The sequence below is a fragment of the Euprymna scolopes genome, chromosome 21 (assembly GCF_053919585.1).
Source record: "Euprymna scolopes isolate OS-2025 chromosome 21, ASM5391958v1, whole genome shotgun sequence".
NCBI classification, from domain to species: domain Eukaryota; kingdom Metazoa; phylum Mollusca; class Cephalopoda; order Sepiida; family Sepiolidae; genus Euprymna; species Euprymna scolopes.
The window spans coordinates 92,540,313-92,547,995 of NC_136502.1; positions in this window are offsets into that span (position 1 = coordinate 92,540,313).

The window sequence follows — 7,683 nt, forward strand, 5'->3', positions numbered from 1 at the left end:
TTATTTTTTCTTTTCTTCCTTAGTATTTGTATTTTTTAATTATTTATTTACTTGAAACTAACAAAAAATATATTTTAATGCATATCATATATCAAAAGTATCTGTCCATGTAAGACAAAATTTTGTATTATTTAAATTGGACAATTGTTCTCATCTTGAATGTTATTCGCACAATGTTTTGCTCAATGTAACCTCTGATCTTCTTCTGGTGCATAAGTCGTTTTTTGTTTTTTTTTTTCCTTTGCCAAGCATGTCGACTTATACACCTGAAGAAGGTCGAAGGTTACATTGACCAAAACGTGCAGATAACGATTGTCTGAATAATACAAACAATCATACCTCATCTCAAAAATTCTGAACTGAAATAAATTTTATCTAAAGAATAAAACATGTAATGGTCACTTATAAAAAAAAAATTACTTAAGCTTTCTCATAAATTAAGAGAAATTTAAATTTCATTTTTTGTTTTAAAAAAAAAACAAAAAAAATTATTTTTGAGATTCTTTTAGTATGGAATTTCTTTTTCTTTGTATATAAATGTAAATATACCAGTTTGTACTTCAATGAAATTGTTTTTGTTTTGTTTTTTTTTTTACTTTTACAAAAAAAAAAAATCATTTGAACGTAATTGCAAAATGCAACTATGTACCAGAACTTTGTAACAACGTGGCAGAAAAGAAAAAAACTTCTTGAATAAAGAATTTTACTTTACTAAATTGTGTTTTGAATTTATTATTGAGTTGCATGATCAACAAAGATCAAAGTATCTTAGAGCCATGGTGTCAGTTAATAACATTGTCTTTCGATCAACCTCTGGAAGACTAATAAGATGGGAGAGGGTGGGATGGTCATCTGAATCATAAGGATTGTAAGTATTATGCATGCTGGAATAAAGTGGGGGGGGGGGAGTATCCATCCTTACTAGGAGATCACCACATATCAGTCAATTATCTCTGGTCAAATGTTCGATTCTTGTCTTTGTTTGCCAGTCCAAAAGAAAAGAAAAAACTGTCTTTTCTGATCTACTGATCGGTCACTTCCGACCAATTTTCGCCTTGTGTCCTTTGCCGTTCCTCTACTGCATCTTCTTTAGACACCAGCCATGACCTACCAGTAACTTTCTTTGCTTGTCGGTTAAGTCAGTCATTTATCTTTCATTCAAGACCTACTTCCAGGTTCTTCTCTCCACATGCCACATTCATGAGGCTCATTCAACTTCAACCGGATCCTATTTACTCTTATGGCTTGGGAAATTCATAAAACCTATCCTCTATTTTTAATCTGAATGATACCGATACTGGCAGCTCCTAATATCCTAAGAATTTGATTCATATGTTGAGGCCGCAAAGACGTTATATGGGGGAAGAACACCATAAGATTCTCTTGATAAGAGGTTTGTGTGAGTGGATTAAGAGGACACAGAATGGATAAGTGGGCACGTCCATCTTCTGGACAGAGCTCACTATTGGATTCCTACTCTGCTCCTGGCAGGTACCACATCCCAGCCAATAATCATTTCAGTTCATACGTTTTTTTTTTTGTTTTTTTTTTTCAATGCCCAGCTGTCCCACCCCCTTATGACACTGCTCCAATATCTCCTTCCTTAATCTCTGGGAAATGATCTCTTACTTCATCTGCCTTTCTTCAGTTTTATCTCTATCCCCTCCCACAGCAACACATTGGGGAGGAACAGTGACATACCACTAGCACCATACATGCATAGGAACCCTCTATGCACACTTGGGGGTCAGCACTGTGCCACATTACTTGTATGTTAATTTCTATACCTCGTTATTTCGACTTCTTGTCTCACTCCGATCACTTCTTGACCATTGCCTCACCCCCTTAATCTCTCCTTGAAAAGTCGCTCTCCCATTGACTTGGTTTGTGCAGATTCTGGCTAGCATGAGGAGTGAGGCGCCGCCTCCCCTTCTCTTTTTTGTCAGGGTTAATACTAGTGTCTCTATTGGGTTCTACCAGATAAGAATCCTTCTTCCCTCTACTAGTTTTGGATCTTCGTCTTTCTTGAAGCTATGCTAAGTAGATCTCACCCTCATATCACCTTTGTCTTCCCTTCCTGATTTATCAGGGTCAGTGCATCCCTCCTTAAATCAATTTCAGCTGAGAGTTCTTCTTCCTCAGACGATTACATTTCTGAAGATTCAACCAGGGTCACCTTCCTCAGTTTCGTCTTTTTTTGGGGAACTGACCCTGTCATCCAGGTCCAGCTCAGCCAGCTTGATATTGTTGGCATGTACCCTTTTCACCTCGCTTGGTATTTAATCCCAAATGACATACGATTCAGGTCCTGTCTTTTCTACAACCCGATAATAAGCAGTCCATCTCTGGTCTAATTTGCCCGCTCGTATTCTGATCTTATAATAGACGGGGTCACCCACATGGAACTTCTTGTTTACTCCACTTTTTCTGTATCCTTAATATGTCTCCTCACTTGGCCAAACATCTTGTGTTGTTACTCTAGAAGCATCCTATGGGGGTACTATGTAATGTCTTCGTGGCCTCAAAATATTGTTGATCGAAGCACGTCTCTTCCAAACACTAGCTAAAAAAAGAGAAAACTGAGGCTTCATTTATCAAACCTCACTGTGGTGAAGGTCTGAGTTAGAAAGGAGTCCAAATTTTCCAAGCTATCACTAGCAGGCATCCTGGTCAAATTAGCCAGAGTTTTATGAAAGTGATCCCCCTTGGCGTTATGTTGGACGTGGTAGATGGTTACGTATTCTATTCCCAACTTCGCCAGTAGCTTACTCATGATCTGGTTCAGTTTTCAGTTACCTTATCCATGACCAACTGTTCGGGGGACCCATATCGTGAGTATATTTCTCCAAGTATCAGATCAGCTACCATTGGTTCTACAAAACTCACAATGTACATGTTTCCTCATTTCGTGGTCAGATGGGCCTGGATATATCCATACTAAACTTCTGGAATGGATAAGTGGGCATGATGATCCCCTGGATTTGTTCACTCACCCAGCCACATCCTCGACCAATGATAGTTTCGAAACACAAACCCATAGACTTTTTTCAATGGTTATATTTCACTCTGATGATGGCTGAATTGTCAATTGTGTTTAAGTCTATTTAATTTAAAAAATAATTTGTCATTTCGTCACTTAACACTCATTGACAAATCTTAATGGTGGTGTGCAGAAGACGGTGTTGCAAGCACCACTTGTGTCATTCTCTCTCGTTTGTGTCTTTTTATTTGGACTAGATGATGACATTCCAATCGGCATTATTTCCCAAAAACTGTAGTCACTCGCTGACCACAGATTTTGTGTCTTAAAATTTGACCTCGCTTTGATGTCATCTCCCAGGCCTTGCATAGATTTGTGACCAACTTTTTTTTTTATTTGCCGTCACTTGACCTTTGGTCATGTTTTCTGGCCAAATTTATTAACTTCACTCCGGGGATCTGGCTTTTGCAACACAATGCCAAGGTGTCCCACATCCTCATGACACTGTCAATATATTCTTTAATCCCTGGGGAATGACCATCTCAAGCCCAATATTTGTCTCCCTCCAAAATATAATACAAGACATTTCTCCACAATAGTATATTTCACTGTTGTCGCCGTTCAGTTTGGACTTTTTTTTTTTTTTTTTTTTTTTTTTTTTTAAATTTCATTGTCAGACTGACCTTTATTGATCTATGTTCAATGAGGGTCCTTAATGGTGGCGATCTCCTCACTCATCTTTGCTCCAAACAGGTCACTTCACTCAAGTATGGGAGTTGATCACTCCAACTTGGAGAGCTTTGTTGTTGATGCTAGGCTTCAATTTAACCAATTCCATTTCCAACTGCCTTGGAATCCAGGATGACAGATCTGTGCATGTTATCTTTACCCTCCAAATACTCAATCCAACAGTAGTGTCCATTGAGTTTGGTGCCCACTGTTGGATTTTCTTATTCATCCAATCATCCGCGAATGAATGTTTCAGGGGCTTATGATCGCTTTTGATTATGAACTCTGCCCCATCCAACCTTTGAAGAGCATACACAATTGCAATTATCAGTCACCTCTGCTGAGTCTCAGACAACTTGTGGGAGAGAATATAAATTGGAACATCTTCCAATAAGCCAGGAACTGATCCTGTGTTCCTTTATTTTCTTATGCATTTTTTTTTTTTAAAATAAAGGAATTTTAGTGTTTTAAATCCATGAAACAAAAGGTTTATTTACAGAAACAACACCCAAATCTTCCCTTTCAAAATATCATTTTTCTTTTAAATTAAAATATTGACAAAGTTCAGTTTTGGTATAAATCACGTTTATTTTTCAAACCCAGTTTTTAAGTTTTCTAATATTTCTGTAAAAAGCTTTCATTCATTATTGACAGTCTGACTGCTTAACAGATCTTGCTTGTTTGGACATCAAGGGTGACATCATTTTTCAGTGATTGGGCCTACCAAAGATCACACCCATACTCCCAATTGTCTACTTCTGTGAATGGATATGATTTCAGCTACGTCTTGCAAAGCTACATGGACAGAAAGCCCATTTTCCCTCTTCATTGCATTGAATCATCAATGTGGGGTCTGTGCTAAGCCATGTTATGATGTAATATTGGTTACACTCGTCAAAAATAAAATAAAAAATAAAATAAAATCTTTGAATGTGCTCAACCATCTGATAAGCATCTTACTGATTGTTTTGGTGCAAACTTTTGCCTTTTCAGGGAGATCATCCGATACCCAGTGATAGGCACATGTACAGGGGTTGTCTTTACATGCAGTACCCCATCCTACCAATAGAGGAGTTGACTTCCAATACAGCATCCAGCTCAGCTCAATATATTGGACATTGGATCACAGCCAACAAGCTTGAACACGGTCCTGGACTAATGATGCACACAAGCCGGAGATCAGTTTTACTGCAATTCTGCACATAATACTTCACTTTATCATCCAAGTATCTAACGTAAAGCTACAAATGTAGTACAAGTATATTACTCGACAAATTCCAGGCCTTAATAATAAAAAAACTTTTAGACAAAATTCAACTTTATGAATTAATTTACTTGTCCATGTGTCCAGAGTCAAAAAAAAAAAAAAAAAAGTCATGTAGAGGAGACTAAATTTTTTTTTTTTTTTTTTTTTTATATAAAAAAAAAAAAAAAAAAAATGTAAGTAAATCGACATCTGTTCCTTTACAATTTATATAAAAAAATTATTCAGGAGAAAAAAAAAAAGTTGGATGTTCGATTTTCATTTAAAAAAAAAAAAAAAAAATTTTTTTTAAATATATTCTTTCCAGTTTTCTGCTTGTAATAATTAATATTTAAAGCAAAAGTGGAGGCTAAAGTCTAGTTTTTATTCTATCCTTTCAGGCATGACTTCCTGGGAGCGACAGTTTAACATATTTTTGCTAATATCTGATGAATTTATGTGACCAGAAGGAACATATTTTGCCAATTTTAATGATTTATTTTGGTAGAGCCCCCCCCCCACTTATCACTGAAAATTCAGTTTATAACTTGTCTTAGACTTTAAAACAAATTATCCAACAAAATTAGAATATAAAAATGTGATAGTTTGTTGCTTCCTTAAATTACTTTTAATGATAACACAGCAATTTTCATTTCTTTTTGAATCGATATTCTTAAACCAATGGATAAGCTGTTCAGCTTGCTGCATCGGTTCCCATCATTTTTCTCTTACCTAATCAATATTTAAAACTTAATCCTCCTCCATAAACTAAGTATTACAGTCAAATCTTGCTACTCTGCCACCTGTTGGGATCGCACAAAAGTGGCATAGTAATGAGTGGCATATGAACGACAGTTTGTGAAAACGGCCTTATTGTTGAAAAAAAAAAAAAAAAAAAAAAATTCAAAAACACAACCCACACTATAGTAACATAGTAGGAAGATTATGGGTTGACAGTAAATTTATTTTGTATCGAATTTTGTTGAGACCGAGCAAAAAGTGGTATAATCACAAGAGTGGTATAATAGTGAGGTTTAACTGTATTTTAAAGAGGATTTCACTTAGTTAAAATATTTTTAAAAAAAATAAAGAAAGAAAACTTTTTTTTTTTTAGTAGTTTGTGCAAGTTTAAATAAAAGGTATTTGATGAATTAGTGCATTTCTCATGCGCGCGTTGCTGGCTGTTAGTCGATATAACACTGCAAACAATTATGAAATGATCAAAGAGAAATATACTAAAGCATCTCAGTTTTGTATTATTTATTATCCGTGAAATCAATTTCATGTTTCATTGAAAAGATGTAAACGAGAAAATACAAAAGGAAATTTACAGCACCTGGACATTTAACGAAAGCCTCAAGTTTTTTCTTCTCCATTTTTATCTCTCAATCTGCACACACACGCACAAAAAAAAAAAAACACAATGGAAAGTTTTGACTTACATGAAAAAGACAAGTCCTAAAAATGAAGAAACTTATTTACATACAAAGCTGCAAAATTTTAAGTTATTGTTTTATAGAAATTGTAGATCATGTAAACAAATGCCAGTATGATGCTTGCTGTGTAATGGCTGCCAAAATCAAAATAATTGTACACAATTTATTAAACAAGAAAAAAAATGGATTTTTTTTTTGTAATAATTTTCTTACCCCATTCCAAACTGACGGCTCTTGGTTGCTGGACAAATAATGCAAAGCTGTTCAATCACATCTGTTGGCACGACAGGCAAATAAAGAAACAGACCCAATTTGGAGGGGGATGTGGTATTACACCCTCTCACCTCTAATACAGGTTTATTAGCAAACTATAGATTCAATAGACCCCCCACTCCTCTCTCTCCCACACAATTCTATTGCTAAAGGGAAGAATAATAAAAAAAAAATAAATAAAAAAAAAATGGTTTTGATTAAAATTGAATTCCATTGCTGTAAAAAAAAAAAAAAAAAAAAAAAAAACAACAGTAATAGCCTCTAATGCACTAAATATTTTAACTACTAGGCCAAGTCTAGAAGTACTAAAGTCTGTAATCTTTTAGGAATACCAGGTGTTGTACATGGAAGGACAACACTTTCACAAAGCCTTCTCTGCTAAAAAACTGGTCATGGGATTGCAGACTGACAACCGCCAATAGAAACTTGCATCTGTATAATGCCTACATTTCTCAATGTGGGAAAATATAGATGTCATAATACATAACATAAGCATAAGACAGTATATGTGAGTAGTAAATAATATATACCTCAGAAGTAAACATACTAAACCAGCAATGCATTTAGATTATAAATATTTTATCATTGGTATAATTCCTCTTACACGTGTTTCACTGAATGTCATAATTGCATACAAAAAAAAAAAAAAAAAAAAAAGAAAAAACTTACTCTAAAAACTCTTAAGCAGTTAAATCCCATTTAATTTCTCGTTAATTCAAACAAATCAGGATTTTCTATTTATATTTTGGATAAAAATATGAATCAGTAGGTCATCACTTTTTTTGACCAGCTGGATTCTGATGCTGACATCAGTTTCCCTCAGATTCTTTCTAGAATCAGGTACTTAAAAGAGGAATTATGTGATGGCTGTTAAGAGCCAGGGGTGAAGTTTGTGTTGGTATGCACTTCACCACTGTTATCTCCCTATATTTCTAATGTAAAAAAAAAAAAAAAAAAAAAAAAAAAAAAAATAGAATATTTTTTAGCATGCCGGTCTGTTCTGGGTGTTCTTTCTTTCCAAA